At 45.3% G+C, this 16276-nt stretch overlaps 1 pseudogene; it reads right to left on the reverse strand.

The window, feature by feature from the left end:
* Positions 1–541: 541 nt before the first annotated feature.
* On the reverse strand, positions 542–12484 carry LOC111560973 (annotated as a pseudogene).
* Positions 12485–16276: the final 3792 nt, after the last annotated feature.

Below are 16276 nucleotides of genomic sequence, written 5' to 3' on the forward strand. Positions count from 1 at the left end.
CTCCTCCCTGGGCCTCGCTTTCTCCTCACCTGCTCCTCCCTTGGCGGGACCTGAGGAGACCGGGTTCTTGTCGGTTTGGACGTGGGCCCTCGTCCTCCTGAATCCTCTACAGCGGGTCCTGACAAAACCCGGTCTTGTCAGCGTGGACGTGGCCCCATGTCATCCCCAAGCCTCCGCAGCGGGTCCTGAGGAGACCGGGTTTGTGGTATCTGTGGACGTGGCCCCTTGTCCTCCTGAATCCTCCACAGCAGGTCCTGAGGAGACACTGTTCCTGTCCCTATGGACACAGGATCCTATTCCATCAAACCCCCAATAGCGGTTCCTGAAGAAACTAGGTTATTGTCCCTGTGGAGGTGGACCCTATACCTCCTGAATGCTCCCTAGTGGGTCCTGAGGGAACTGGGTTCCCCTGCGTGTGGTTATGGCCCCACATCCTCCCAAAGCCTCCATGGCGTGTCCTGAAAAGACCTGGTTCTTGTCAGTTGGACTCGGCCACATGTCCTCCTGAGGCCCCCACAGCAGGTCTGGAGGAAACCCACTCCTAACCATGTGGACATAGGCCCACATCCTCCCGAATCCTCCATAGCGGGTCCTGAGGAGGCTGGACTCTTGTTCCTGTGGAAGCGGCCACACGTCCTCCAGAGTCCTCAACTGCCGGTCCTGAGGAGATCAGGTTACTGTCCATGTGGACGCGGCCCCACATCCTCCCAAAGTCTCCATGGCGGGTTCTGAGGAGGCTGCTCTCCCGACCCCTCTGACCTGTGTGAATTTGTGGGAAGCACTGGGAGGGAGGCAGTGAGCACTCAGAGTGAACACTTCCGGGCCCAGGCAGGTGACATCCCTTCTTGATGGCTTAGCTCACAAAAGCCCCTCCGCCTTCACTGATCCCTCAGAGTCAGGGCGAGCAGTGACCGGGGACAGGACATACCCTTCCCAGCAATACCCTAGTCCGGTGTATTGATTATTCTGAGCTGAAGGCTCTTGAGGACCAGAAGATGCAGGAAAAGCCTTTTGTGTCCCCCAACCACCTAAAAACAAAGTACACATTTCCACCTTTGTAAAGGGAATTTACATTGGCCAAAAAGAAGAAAATTTGCAAAGCTGCCTCCATGACAGAAGAGAACTACCCTGGGGACAACCCTTACCACTGAGAGACTCTCATATGCCTCACGAGATAAAGCATCCTTTCCACACATTCTCTCCCTGTCCTCCCCACTAGGTGCCTCAGGAGATAGATAAGCTTCAGTCATCTGGGCAACTCCTTCAGTCTCATTTCTTTGTGAAATTCCAGGTGTGGGGCTATGAATGGGCACTAATGACTCCAACTCCTCTGGAAATTTTTCACCATGGGGGTTTGTACCCAAGACTGCAGGGTAGTTACCAGACAAGCTGGACATCTCCTGGGAACCCTCCCTGATGCCGGGAATATAGTGGCTGGAACATCTCCCAGGGACACCTGCAAGAACCCAGGAGGGGCTTTGCTGGAGACTGGCATTCTCTGTACTCAGCTGAGCTGGTTGAGGCTGGACTGTGCGCTCAGAAAGAAGGGGAATGTCCCTGGACACAGGTGGGATGCTGCATGAAGACTTTTCAAAGGGGTGCTGCATTAAAACCCAAGCTCCAGAGCATAGAAATCATTTAATTTCTGCCAAATCAGATACCTTGGTAATACAAAGAGGAAAATCAGAGAGAATGTAGTTAGATGGGCCGCACCATCCCTCAGGTGCCACTCAATCATCTGAAAATAGTTTGAAGGAAAACAGGAGGTAAAAAGAACCTAAATCAGACTGTCTTATAAAGAGAGTCTCTACAAGAGCAAAAGTATGAGTCTCCAGTGGCTCAAGGACCACTGTTCATCACCAAACACGGAGCCTCCCTATTTGTCTCTAAATGTTTCAAGATGGTATCAAATCCAGACATTGAAGAAAACAATGGTCCTGACCTTAAGATAAGGGTAACCTTGGAGAAAGCTCTCTCCAGATGCCAGCAGCCACAGAGGATTTGACTTCCCTTCCTGTGTGACAATTCCCCAACTCCTGAAGGGTTCAGCTAGTCTGCAGTCCATCTCCAGTTCTCACTGTTCAATAAATTGAAATAGAGGATTGGGAACTGGGTTTCTTAACTGACATCTGGTGTGACTATGCTGTTGCTCAGAGGATATATATCTCTGTCACCTGATTTTGTTGGGACTGTGGGGTCTCTGGGTCCCCATCCCATTGCTCACACCTCAGTCACTGAGTCTTTAGGGTCCTTAACATGATCATGCCTTTCTGGCTCCTGGTTCCTGGCCTGAAAACCTCGTAGGAAGAGCAGTGTTATGCAAATCTAGTGCCCCCTACAATAGGACAATAAAGATGTTCTCATTTCCCTGCCATGAGACGACACCTCAAGCTTCCCCCTTTCCCCAGTGGAGACCCACCTCCATTCAAAGTGCTCCGCAGAGGATGAGTCTTTAAAACATGTGCCCTCTAGTGTCTGGGTCTCACATGCACATGAGAATGGATTGCCTCTGGTGCAGAGCCTGTGCTCAGGGGGCCTGGGAAAGGAACTGCCCCCTCCCATCAATAGCCAGATGCCCTGTCTTGCTGTGGAGGGAGGACCTAATCCTGTGATAGACTCTGTTACAATAGGATGTTCTTGCTTTACCTCCTCACCCTGTAACACCCCAATCCTGTGAGTAAAGAAAGAGTGGAATTTGGTTCAGATGACAATCAAAGCTATTGATTTGTACAATGTAGGCACCATAAAGCCTTTTGTCACCTCTCCCCCCCCCCCCCGCCCCTCCGCCTTGGTCCCTAACCAGGCTGCCATTCATTCCTCAATTCCTGGTTTTGAAGATGCATTACTGGAATGAACCTCTGCTCAACTTTATGTCAATGCCATTTCACCCTGACTCACACTTTCTCTTTGCAGGTATGCTTGTGGAAGGCAACTAACTTGGCACAATATTATTCCAAGTTCCTGAAGCCAACTTACATTCTGTAGCTTCACCCAAGAGTACACGCTTGTGCAGTATGTCCATGACCTGTCCTTCTATTACCAAATGAGGTAGAGAGCCCTTGCAGACTCCCCCACCCTCCTAAAGCATGAGCAGAACAGGGCTGTACACCCTCCAGCCTTCTTAATATCCATGTTTGCAAACAGCTACTACCAATAGGACTATGTCACAGTGCTTCGAATCTCCCCACAAAGTGTCTTGGCAGTTTTTCACATCCCTCTCCCCAGTACACAAATGCAGCTGTGTAAACTTCTAGGTAAACCTGGCTACTGCTTCCCAAAGACCCCTAACTTCACTGTCCTTGCTCTGTCTCTATAAGCCCCTCACCCCTACCCAATGCTGCCCCAGAGTACTTTTCCTGGCTCTCAGAGGCATTAACCTACTTTAAAGCCTTAACATTATCTGTGCACACCCCAACTCTCAGATGACTCAATATTAATAACTCATTTTTCCACTCATTCCACAGAAATATTTGAGTGGCTACAGGTATCCTGGGACAACTTGTGCCTCATGAGTATGTGATATAACTTCCTTCCCTTGAAAATTATATCTTGGTCCATCAGGCACCCCTGAATTCTTGCACCCCCACAGCAGCTTCATGGATACATTAGGATCCCCACTGACCTCTGTGTTCCTTTCTGATAAGTTTGTAATTCCCAGGCCAACCACCGACCCACCAGTATGCCACAGGACCAACACCTCCATCACATTGCGTCATGTTAATGCTTTAAATCTGGCTTCCTCACTCCCCTCCCTAAAAAGGCAGACCCTACTCCATTCCACAAGATTGCCTTCAGCTATAGACATGATTTCTGGGACACCTGGTAGTCATCCCTAACTTCTATTTTGTGACGGCTTCTGTAGGTGGGGAAACATAGGAAACACTCAGACAAGTTTCCCTATTGGAAGCACTCAAGGCATACTCTCTGTCTGTTTTAAAATCAGTCTAAGCCACTGGGCTTCCAGATTTTCCCAAGCTTGCACATCTGTAAAGGTAAAGACCACCGCTATTCACAGCCATTTCAGACATACCTTTGGAATCTTCAGGGCTGTTGGCACCATCTGGAAATCCCACAGCTCCTAACTGCCATGAGTACCAGAAGACATTTTGCCAGTGGACATATAATTGCTGCCCCGTTACAGACAATTGATCTTGCTGCTAAAATTGCTAACAGTCACTCTCTAGCCCAAAGTGTAAGGAGACTGACACTATCTCTCCAGCGACTGATAGAACTGACAAGGCTGTCAAATACACAGCCAAGAACAGAGGCCCCTGTTTTTCCCCCACTGTAGAAGACTTTTAGACTGTTACTTACCATGGAAGTTCCTCACAATGTGAAAAAGACAAGTGGGTACAACAGGTGGACAGATAATGATGAGATGGGGTGTACATCAGGGTTGAGTGGGTCTTGACCTTTGGTCTTGCACTCACCCCATCAGATGGGATAATTAAGAAACTGAGAGACAGTGGGTTCTTCCCAGGCACCCACAAAACCTCTGACCAAATTATTTCCAAGGGCACTACTTGTAAACCTCACCATGTTTCTGTATAAAATCAGCAGACCCCAGGGAGTCCCACCAGGCCCCCCCTGCCCTCTGGGGCTCTCCAGATGGTTTTGATAGATTTCCTTCCACTTTGGTTAATGTCTGCATGTTTGGTGGATGGACTGATGCTGTCTGACTACACATGCCAATGCCACAACAGTGGTAAGGAATGTAATGCCTGAGACGGTTCCTGGCTTTGCCATTCCATTATGGATTTAGCTAGACCAAGGAACTCACTTCAGCGCAGAGACAAAACACCTACTTGCAAAGACTCTGGAGTATTCATCAGAATTTCATACCCCACATCATCCTCAATCATCACAGATGAGGATGATGAGGATATAAGAATGTGGGGAACAGATGTGGAACATGAAAAAACTAGACACAAAAAGGACTTTAGAAAAAATCTGTCTGGAAACTGGTCTGGAATGTCCAGAATCGTTGTCCTTGGTCCTTAATGAGATTTGGAATGCTCAAAATGGCAGGAGTGTAATGACCCCTTTGAGATAGTATTTTAGAAAGGAATCCCTAACACTTTCATTCCTGTGTTGAGTGAACTTTATGAGGACTTATGTGAACAAGTTGTTGCCATGAATAGCCATGTCCAAGAACTAACTGGTAGACGTGGAGCACATCATCCACAGATAAGAACATGACCTCTGCCACTGACAAGCCTTGACACCCCTTCTAATGGAACACTGGAGGTGCATCAAGTCTTCAGAGAGCAGTGTCACCTCACTGGGAAGGAACTTATGATGTACTGCTAACCGACTACATGGCCATCAGAATGAAGGAAAGATGCTCCTGGATTTATGCAAGATGCAGAAAATAGTCCCAGAAAATGCCATTTTCAAGCCCCTGGATGGCCATTCCCATGACAATCATAAGTAAGTATTCCCAGAGCCAATTCCCGGGCTCCAGAAGCACATAGAATCACAAGGTAGGTCACGGATCAAGAAAGTACATTTCCACCTATTTTCTTCTTTCAGTCTCTCTCCTGTCAGGAAAATAAACTTTTTAAAATGGAACCTGCCTTTTCCCCCACTATTAAAAGACTGCATCTCCTGCTCTCCCTCTGACCCTCTATGACTGGCTGTCTTTCAGACTGTGTCTGCCCCATTCACCTGTGTGGTTATCTCAGCAGGTCAGACACAGACCCCTACACCAGGTTTCCAAGTCTCTTCTTCATTAAATATTCAGTCTGATTGTCAGTTGTGTTGACTTCAGGATAGCAAGTAATCCCCTGAACTAGTGTTCATTCCTGCCAGTGCAAATAGTTGGCACATAATGTGGATGGATAAATGGAAGGGTGTGGTATCCACAACCAGAACAACAATGTCACTCTTCCTTTCTTTCCACTGCATTTATTGGGCCCAGAACTTTCATGGAAGCTTCAGGATGGTCCTTTGCACAGGTGAAGTATTGGGAGAGAATATTTCCCTTTGCATGAAGACAGGCATGGTGGTCGGTTCTCTCTCTTGGTGACATAGCAAGGCTATGTGGTGCCAGATGGTCACTAGGTGCTCCAGTGTAACCCCAATGGCACAAACACTTTCCAGATCACAAAACGTTTCATATCACCCTCAGGCCATGTGTGCATGAACTGACATAGCTCAGCCACTTCCCAGGTAAGGCTGCCTAACACTACAAGTTATATAAAAGTAGACCGAATATCTGGACTAGCTTGGCCAGGTGACAAAACCCACCTTATAGCTGCCAAAGGGCTGCAAGCCTCCCATGTCTTACAAACTGGCAGGAGCACATGGCAATTGACCAGTGACAGTGGGTCTCAATTGCCCAGATCAAGGGAACTCATGATAAGCTCCATATGACCTGGTCAGACAAACATCATGGCACTGATTGGGCTGTTAGGATGGCCCATGGCCACAGGGTAGAGGCATACAGGTTGAAAGCAGGCTGTGGGTGGGACACCTCAGTCATCGATGCTGAATGGGATATACTGGCTAGCTCAATCGTGGTAAAGTGGTCTCCTGGGGCCCTTTGGATGTCCTCAACTACCTAGACAGTCCTGGGAAAGTGAACAGTCTTACAGACACCTGGGCATTTACCTTTCAGCAGTCAACTGTAAAGTGCCACCTGTTAGGAGGGACTTTAATGCCTGTCAAATGGGCAGATTGAAAGGAGGAACGGTGTGTTTAATGTACCCCTTCCTTCAGTAAGTCTTGAATTATGGGCTGCAATTACTCAGTCTCCTATTGTACACAATATTGGTGTATATACACTGTCTTAATTGGGTGTGGGGGTGTGTGATTTGCAGCCCTACAGCCTCCTGATATGTACCCCCCACCAAGAATGTCAGGCACTGGGTTTGTTCCCACTGGCCTTGATGGCACGTGTTGGCATCCACACCTTTAACAAAAAAGGGTAGGGTCAAAGGGGCCCATTGCTAAAAGAGTTTCAGTAATAGTTGTTCCAACAGTGACATCAAAGGGAAGAGGAGAGCCTTCTACTATCTCTCCTGTTATACTTCATAAGCTAAAGGGCACCATGTTTATATTTGAAGAGGTTCCTGGGAAGAACAGTAACTTGGCTGTAGGGTCAATGAGAGAAATAAAGTGTTGTCTATGTGTGTGTCCTAGGGGGTAGCTAAAGAAGTATACAGACAGTTGTCCCCAGAGGAAGGACATGCTCCAGGAACCTCCATGTCACTAGGCAGGGTCCTTGGCATCTCCCCACCCACTCAGAACCAAGCTCCTCCCACCAGGGCTGTCATGTCCGGAGAGGTGATGGCACCCACCTGAAGGGTAGGGCCAGCAGTCTCTTGAAGAGCCCAAAGAGCCTGAGCAAAAGTTTCTGACTTGTGCTCAGGCTGTCCTGAGATTAAGTCATTAGGGACCCCTCTTTTCAGAGCTTCCCATAAAGAGAAGTGTGAGAGTCATCTCCAGAGCAAAAGAGCTGGATTGAAGTGCCACTCCTTGATTAGAGCAAGAGTCTAAGCAAGGATAAGAGTCTCCAATCCTCATATCCTGTTGGGACTCTCCTCTGGGATCCTGTCTGTGGAGATGGTGAGCCTATCAGCATTTGCAGCAAATAAGTCTTGGGCTTCATGAAAATTCCCCTTGTCACATCTGACTATGACATCAATGCTAATGCCTGCTATACTGAATCTGGTATTTCTATAAATTTCAATGGCACAAACTTAAAATTAGAGTGGTTCTTCAGGAAGAACTCTTTGAATTCTGTTATCCAGGGCCTCTCCACCAGGGTGGAAGTGGTCAAGTGATCTTGGGAGCATGATGAAAGGCAAAAACAAAACAAAACAAAACAAAACAAAACAAAAAACAAAACAAAACCAAAAACAAAAAACAAAAAACAAAAAAACAAAAAAAAACACCCATTGAATTGTCCCAATTGTACCTAAGAGTAGTTTTGCTTCACCTGGGCTGTTCTCTCCCAATGGGCCTGTGCTGTCATGCCATAAAAATCCAAGTCACAGAAGTCAGAGCTTCTTTCTTCCTACTTTTGTGGGTTCTGGGAGCCTGGGGAACCTCTTCCTCAGAGCCTTCCCCTTTTTATTTGTTCTGTGTCTCCCACACCATGCCTTAGTGTGCTTGTCATGGCCTTTTGATACAGTGAAATGTCTTGAAGCTCCTCTAGGGTGTCTCTAAGAAAACAGGCCATTGATACCTTGAGTTTTTCAGTGAATTATGAATTTGGGGGTTTTGATCCAATCCAGCCAGCTGCAGCATGTCAAGTGCTGTAAGCAACAGCTTGGAAACAATTAAGAAGACCCGCAAGAACCAATCAATGTCCTTGTCTCCCTCCCTATGGACAAATGATTCCAGGAAACCTTGCATTTCCATGATAGTATAGTACCTATGAACATTTCTGTCTCACGCTGGTCCTTTGATATGTTGGTGCAGTGGATCGTGACAGGGAAGACTTGGGATAGAAGTTACCTCTTCGCAGAATCATAAGCTGTGGCCTCCCAAACTGGGGTGTGCCACTCAACACCTACAGGTGGGGAGCCATTGGCGACAGCAAGGAGGATTGCAGCCACTAGGGGGATCTTGCCTTGGCCATTACCTCCACCCAGGATGCCATGATGCTTCTGGTGGAGTTGTCTCTGTTGCTAGCTAACCAAGCACAACACCACAGTGCTGGCTGCACCACAGTGCACCCAGCAGCTGGTGTCTTCTTTAACACTAATCTAAGAACAAAGAGTTCCTTGGTGTCCAGCAATATCTCATTTGGAGATGAATAGGAAATGCATACCCCTGGACCCCAGACTGTTGCCTGCTTATTGGTCTCTGTAGGGAGTGTCACCTTTTATGGCATTGATAATTTAGGGTGGGGGTTTCTGGCAACACCTGGCGTCATTCCAAAGCAAAGCCACAGACCATCAGAAGCACCAGCTCCTTCCCACAGCATCTGAGAGTTGAGGGTGAAGAATGAGTGAGCCATTCTTATCTCTAAGGCATTGTAGGGTAGCACCAGCTAGGCTCCCAATCCCATCCTTGGGGACTGAATTAAGAACATGTAGATTCTGACCTGCTCAAGGAAGAGGCAAGTGCCAATCACAGGGCTTTGATAGGTGGCTCCCTAAGCATTGAACTCCCACCCTGGGTACATGAGATGCACGTGGCCCTTCTGACTAAAGTTGAGATTTCAGTACACCCCCAACAAACGAAGTGGAGGCACAGTATTTATGACTTACAGACCTCAGAAGCAAGGGGGCACAAGGACCCATGGAAGGCAGGCCTCCACCCCACATTCCCAGTGATCAGGACATAGAAAACAGGGTAACAAGTACCTGATTGCTTGGGAGTGGATAGGGCTGAATTCCCTAACTTTTAACAGGCTCACCTCTGTGTGGTTATTCTAGAAGGCACTTGGAAAAGCAAAGTGGGAATCCTAGGCAGATCCCTATCTAAGGTTAAACTCACTGAAAAGTAGGCAAAGGAAAGGGAGCAGGGATTCACATTCACTGGGTTTCCTCTGGATGCCAGAGTAATCCATAGGCACTTGTGCCTACCTTTTGGATTCATTTCATTGGGTGCTCCTTTCAGCTTCATGGTCTCAGTCTCCCACATTTGGAAATTTGCTCTCCAGGGTAACACAGCTTGCACTGGGTGGGATCAAAACTATGTTACCTTCCCTCACGGCCCACAGACACCCCAGTGTGGGACAGGCAGTATAGGTGGGTGGTAGCCCTCTATCACCTTGAACCCACATAGGGACCGGGGAAGGAGAGATTACCTGGAGAATGAGAGAAAGCTCAGTGTGCAAGAGCACGGTTCTGGAGAAAACTCATGAATTTGTCCATAAAGGAGCTTGTGGCAACTTGTCTTATTTCTGGGACCAGACACCTAAGCTCAAGACACAGCTGCTGACTCAGGTACTCTGCAGATAGTCTTGGGCTCAGTTTGGGCACTTACAGCCTTACAAAAATATATATAGGACACAGCCATGCATTTTTCAAGTTTCATTTCAGAGTGCTGGTCAATGACCCATCAGAGACCTGGTGTCAGAGCCGTGATATGCTGGGGACCCCTGTGTCTCATGTAGATGCCCAGAAATGTGGATGTCAGCTGTGTGGCCTCATTACTGTATTTTCACAGATAAGTCAGGTGGATTGCCTATAGCTGTCCAGCGGTCTGGAGGCTGAATTATGGATTGCCTTCACCAACACTCACTTCCTTAATTTTCTCAGTGTTGATAATTCTGACATTTGTGGTGATGCCACAAGGAATGCAGCTATTATGGCATAGATGTGACCAAAAACCACTCTGAGATATACCACGGATCCATGAATTTGCCTGTCTGACTGCATTCTTCTTGGAGGGGTCCACTGTCTGTGCTCCCACCAGTGCCTCGTCCAGTGCACCATGGAGGATGCTAGTCTATGTGGCAATGGCAGTTCCTGTTATTGTTGCACATCCCTCTGTGACTGCATTTCTCCAGGATAAAGTCATAATTCAGCTTAGCCACACTGCCAGTGCAGTAGGTATCCTGAAAGAACTTTCCAGTAGCACAGGAAGTACCAGTTCTCACATGACCAATCTTGATTGTTCCTGTGCTGTGATGTGAATCCAGCCCCAAACACCACAACCCTGACATCTCAGATGGATGGAATCCAACATGCTCTTGCAGCTGAGGGAGATGTGTGACATTACCACACTGCAGCCTTCCACATGGCACGTCTGTGTGGGAAAAGGGTTCAGTGTTGAATTCCCCAGGGTCTTCTGCAGTGTCCATATTGGCTGCTTTTTTGATTTATGATATAGCAGATATCTTCACCTTTCACAGCATTTTTGCCAACGATTTCTTGGCAGTGCATAGTGGGGCCAGTGCAATTTTAACGATAGCAGCAGCCCTCTTCAATACATAGGGTTCCATCTTGCTTATAGAAATCAACAGGGCACGCCAAGGACACCCCACGTCAGGACTCTGGAAGATCACATATGTTTTGGATTGGTCTGCAGAGTGTCCCAGCATCGGAATAGGTGCAGTATGTACAGCATCTGCCTGTATTATATTTGCTTCTGGGGGTTAAGATGCAATCACTTGTACAGCAGAGATTGTTGTAGCACCACTTGAAGGAGCCACAGTCCTATTGCTTGCCTGGATCTGCTATGTAGTTTCCACAATGATAGTGGGTCAGGCTTTTATTTAAATGTACCACTTCGGTGTTGAACATGCACTTGCCTAAACCCCCATTCATATGTGCTGCATATGAAGGAAGAAACAGTTACTGAAAGCTTCAGTTATACTAGGGAATCAGGTCCTAATTCAGTTGGGCCTTTTTTGGCAAGCACATTCATCAGTGTCAAGCCACAAACCAGTATTTCTTGCAATCTGATGTGTTGCTATGACAGACAAGAATAAATAATGTCTGCCTAAATAACCCATCATGATGTAGCTTTGTGGATACCATATGGAATATACAACTGGGCTGAAATTAACTTCATGGGATCCATCTCAAATCGCAGTTAAGTTGAATGTGGTTTAAGAATTCGAAAATACTTTGACTCATAATATCGAAAAAAAGGACTCTGATGCAATACCTAATTGCCCAAGTTAGCTGGATCTCTCTTACTATAAATTATCATGAAACCAATATAGTAACTTATATAAATTCCATGAAACACTAAGTCAATTAAGCTAACTAGATTTATTAGGAATTGGGCACATTTTGCACGTTGTTGACCATACTATATATTGTTTTGGAACTGAGAACAAGTCCTTCCAAATTCCGTGATGGGATGAATACAACTTACTAGAGATCCTGGGGGCCTGCACTGAAAATTGCTTGAGAGAACAGGGGGTCCTTATCCTCCTTATATACCAGGTTATAAGTAGGTCCCATTGCATTGGTGTCTGCCACTATCTGAGAAACAACGTGTTCAAACCGTTGGGAATTGCTGAGGGTCTGAGTTCATAGGCAAGGTCATCCAAATTCATGATACCTTCAAGGCCCCCACAGCATGTGTCCATGGTGACCATGTAAAGAGGAATCTCCTCCAGGTAGCTGAGGTAGTAACAGTCTGTAGGGATGAAGGGGTAATCCATCTGCAAGGCTCCCTGATCATCCTGAGTCATCATCAGCAGGTTTCTGGGCCAAAACAGTTTCTTGCTCCTCAGGTAGATAACGTGCCTTTGCCTCCAAAACGCAGGCTATAGGACAGGCAACCAGGCATCTGAATGCCCTTGCCATGGAGCAGCTCCTTTTGGGAATCACCACCTCAGAAGAGATGTAGCACCATGAGGGACGACCTTGAGAAACCTGGACAGAAGCCAGCACTGCCCAGAGTGCAAATAGCAAGAGGGACACCCTCAGAGTGACCTGGCCCTTTGCCAGCCTCATGCCCCTGCTCAGGGACATCTGCCAGTAAGAATGGTTAAATGGAGGATCCTCAGCAAAGCCAGGTCTAGACCATCTGACAAAACATAGGGCTGTGCCAGGAAGCCAGCACCCTACTCCTGGGGGCCACCTGTGGGGTTAGGTAACAGTCACAGTGTGTGACCTTGGGTGACACTGCATATCAGTTCAGCTGGGGTAGATATGGGAGAGGCAGGTGGGCCAGTTCAAGAGTGCTCACATGGACATGCATAGGGACTTGGACCCAGAGACATGGCTCTATTCAACACATTTCATCTTTCCTCCAGCTACTTGGATATGGGATATGCAATTGTAACACCCTGAACTTCTCCACCAATTCCATGTCCTGTGGTACCTCTGGGTCACTTTCTAAGGATTACTACTTTGCCTCATTATGGAGACCACTGCTTCCTTCTTCCTTGGGATGTGGAGGTAGACATTGCCAATTTTACCTTTATAGGTGTTTCAAAAAATTGATTTGTAATTTTACATGTTTTATTCTGGATGGCTAGTTAGTTTGCAAGCCATTCGATCCTTTTGGTTTTTGCTCTGAAGCTTTGTCTCAGCTTACTGAGGAACACATTTCCCAGTATTCCATGTGATGATTGGTGAACTACAAGGTTGTATAATGTTTTTTTTCTTATGCCAGCTGGTGATAACAGAAACTACTGCTGACCATGTGTGAACCCCAAGGGTTTTTCTTTCTAATCCCTTATTGTGGTTCTTTACTACCTCTGGCAGTCTCGTCTCATGCATGTGTGGTTCCCTCCTCAGCTGGAGATGCAGGGGAGTTGAGGTAACTTTGGCAGCTTGCACCATGGAGTCTGCTGATGATCAAAAGATGGTAACAACCATGGCACTCCCTTGTTTGATTAAGTACCCTCTACTCCTTTAAAGACCCCTGGATCAGGCAGAAACCTCAGAGTTGGCTTTTGGAGAAGAGTGCATTTTTCTAGATGGCTGGCCTCCTGAACAAAGCTCAAATTCCTTTCCCACCAAAACTAAAACTTTGAACATTGACTTTTCCATCAATAGGCAGCTGAATTTGGGTTTCGATACCAATAAAACAGAGTGAAATGCTAGTTGCCAGGAGCTTGCAGGGAGGGACAATGAGGAGTAGATCTCAAAAGGTATGATTTTCTGTTGTGCAAGATGATTAAGTTCTTGAGGGCTTCTGCACAACATTACACCTGTAATTAACAATACTGTAGTGCACGATTAAATTTTTGTGAAGAGGGTGGGTCTCATGTTCAGTGAGATCTTACCACAATACACAAGTGGAAGACACGATTTTTTCTTCTCACATGACAGTATGCTGAACTGCATTGACATACTCTCTACTGATAATGTGAAAATAATTTATAAAAAGCATTTACAGGGGCACCTGGCTGACTTAGTCTGTTAAGCGTCTGACTTCAGCTCAGGTCATGATCTCATGGTTGGTCGGTTTGAGGCCCATGTTGGGCTCTGTGCTGACAGCTTACAGCCTGGGGCCTGCTTCTGATTCTGAGTCTCCCTCTCCCCGTTCCCCTCCCCTGCTCATGCTGTCAGTCTCTCTGTCTCTCTCTCTCCCTCTCTCTCAAAAATAATAAAAATGTTAAAAAATTAAAAAGTCTTAACATGTTTTGAATACTAAACCTAAGTATATGTCATCTACAAATATCTTCTCCCCTTCTGTGGGTTGCTTTTTAGTTTTGTGCATTGTTTCCTTCACTGTGCAGAAGCTTGTTATTTTGAGGTAGCCCCAAAAGTTCGTTTTATGCGTATATGTATTATGTATTTAATTTTGTTGTATTATTTTCTAATGTAAGTTCAAGCTTGTTAACATACACTATAGTATTGGTTTCAGGGGCAGAATTTAGTGATTCATCAGGTACACATAACACCCAGTTCTCATCTCAACAAGTGCCTTCTTTAATGCCCATCTCCCATTTAGCCCACTCCCCCACCCACAGTTTGTTCTATGTATTTAAGAGTCTCTTCTGGTGTCCTCCCTCTCTGTTTTTATCTTATTTCCCTTCTCCTATGTTCATCTATTGTGTTTCTTAGATTCCACATATGAGTGAAATCATATGATATTTAACTTTTTCTGACTGACCTATTTTACCTATCTTAATACACTCTAGTTCCATCCACACTGTTGCAAGTGGCAATATTTCATTCTTTTTGATGGCTGAGTAATATTACATTGTATATATCTTTATCCACTTATCTGTTAATGGATATTTGGGCTCTTCCATCTACTGTTGATAGCACTGCTATAAACATTGTGGTGCATGTGCCCCTTTGAATCAGCATTTTGATATCCTTTGGATAAATACCTAGTAATGCAATTGCTCCATCATAGAATAGTTCTAATTTTAATTTTTTTGAGGAATCTCCACACTGTTTTCCTGAGTGCCTGCAACAGTTTGCATTCCCACCAACAGTGCAAAATGTTTCCCCTTTCTCCACATCCTCACCAACATCTTTTCTTTCTTGTGTTGTTAATTTTAGCCATTTTGACAGGTGTGAGGTGATATTTCAGTGTGGTTTTGATTTGTATCTACCTGATTATGAGCAATATTGAGCTTCTTTTTATGTGTCTGTAGGATATCTGGATATCTTCTTTGGAAAACTGTTCATGTCTTCTGTCCATTTCTTTGGTGGATTGTTTTTTTAGGTGTTGACTTTGAAAAGTTCTTTATAGAATTTGGATACTAACCCTTTATGAGATATGTCATTTTCAGATATCTTCTCCCCTTTCATTGGTTCCATTTTAGTTTGGTTGATTGTTTCCTTTATTGTGCAGATGCTTTTCATCTTGACAAGAACCCAATAGTTCATGTTTTCTTTTGTTTTTCCCTTGCCTTTGGAGACACAAGTAGGAAGAAGCTGCTGTGGCCAAGGTCAAAGAGTTTGCTGCTGGTTTTCTTCTGTAGGATTTGATGGTTTCCTGTATCACTTTAGGCCTTTCATCCATTTTGAATTTACATTTGTGTATGGTATAAGAAAGTGATCCTTTATTAAGGAAGGAAAAAATGTTTCTGCATGTCATGTCCAGTTTTCCTAACACCATTTGTCGAAGGGACTGTCTTTTTTTTCCATTGGATATTCTTTCTTGTTTTGTCAAAGATGAGTTGATCATATGGTTGTGGGTCCATTTCAGGGTTTTCTAATCTGTTCTATTGATCTACGTGTCTGTTTTTCTGTCAGTGATAACTATAGCTTTGTAATATTGCTTGAAATCCAGGTTTGTAATACCTCTAGTTTTGAGGGTTTGTTGTTGTTTTGTTTGTTTTTGTAATTGGGGTCTTTTGTGGTTCCACGATAATAATAGAGTTATTTGTTCTAGCTCTGTAAAGAATGCTGGTATTATTTTGATAGGGATTTCATTGAATGCGTAGGTTGATTTGGAGTGGTAAAGACATTTTAACAATTTTTGTTCTTCCAATATATAAGCCTGGAATATTTTTCCATTTCTTCGTCTTCTTCAATTTCTTTCATCAGTGTTCTATAGTTTTCACAGTTAAGATCTTTTACCACTTTAGTTAGGTTTATTCCTAGGTATCTTATGGTTTTTGGTGTAATTGTAAATGGGATCATTTCCTTGATTTCTCTTTCTCATGTATACAAATGCAACGAATTTCTGTGTGTTGACTTTGTGTCCTGTGGCTTTACTGAATTAATGTATCATTTCAAGCAGCTTTTTGTTGGTGGAGTCTTTCATATTTTTTTTCTATATATAGACCATAAAATTTGATTCCAAATCCATCTACTCTAATTAAAAACGGGCTAGAAAACTCATTGGAGGATTCACACAACAATCTGCACAACCTGAACCACAGAATTCACCAGGTACGTGGAGCTGAGAGGAGAATTTGGGGAGTCAGAAGCCACAGAGGTAGGGA

This window comes from Felis catus, chromosome B3 (genome assembly GCF_018350175.1).
Source record: "Felis catus isolate Fca126 chromosome B3, F.catus_Fca126_mat1.0, whole genome shotgun sequence".
Taxonomy (NCBI): domain Eukaryota; kingdom Metazoa; phylum Chordata; class Mammalia; order Carnivora; family Felidae; genus Felis; species Felis catus.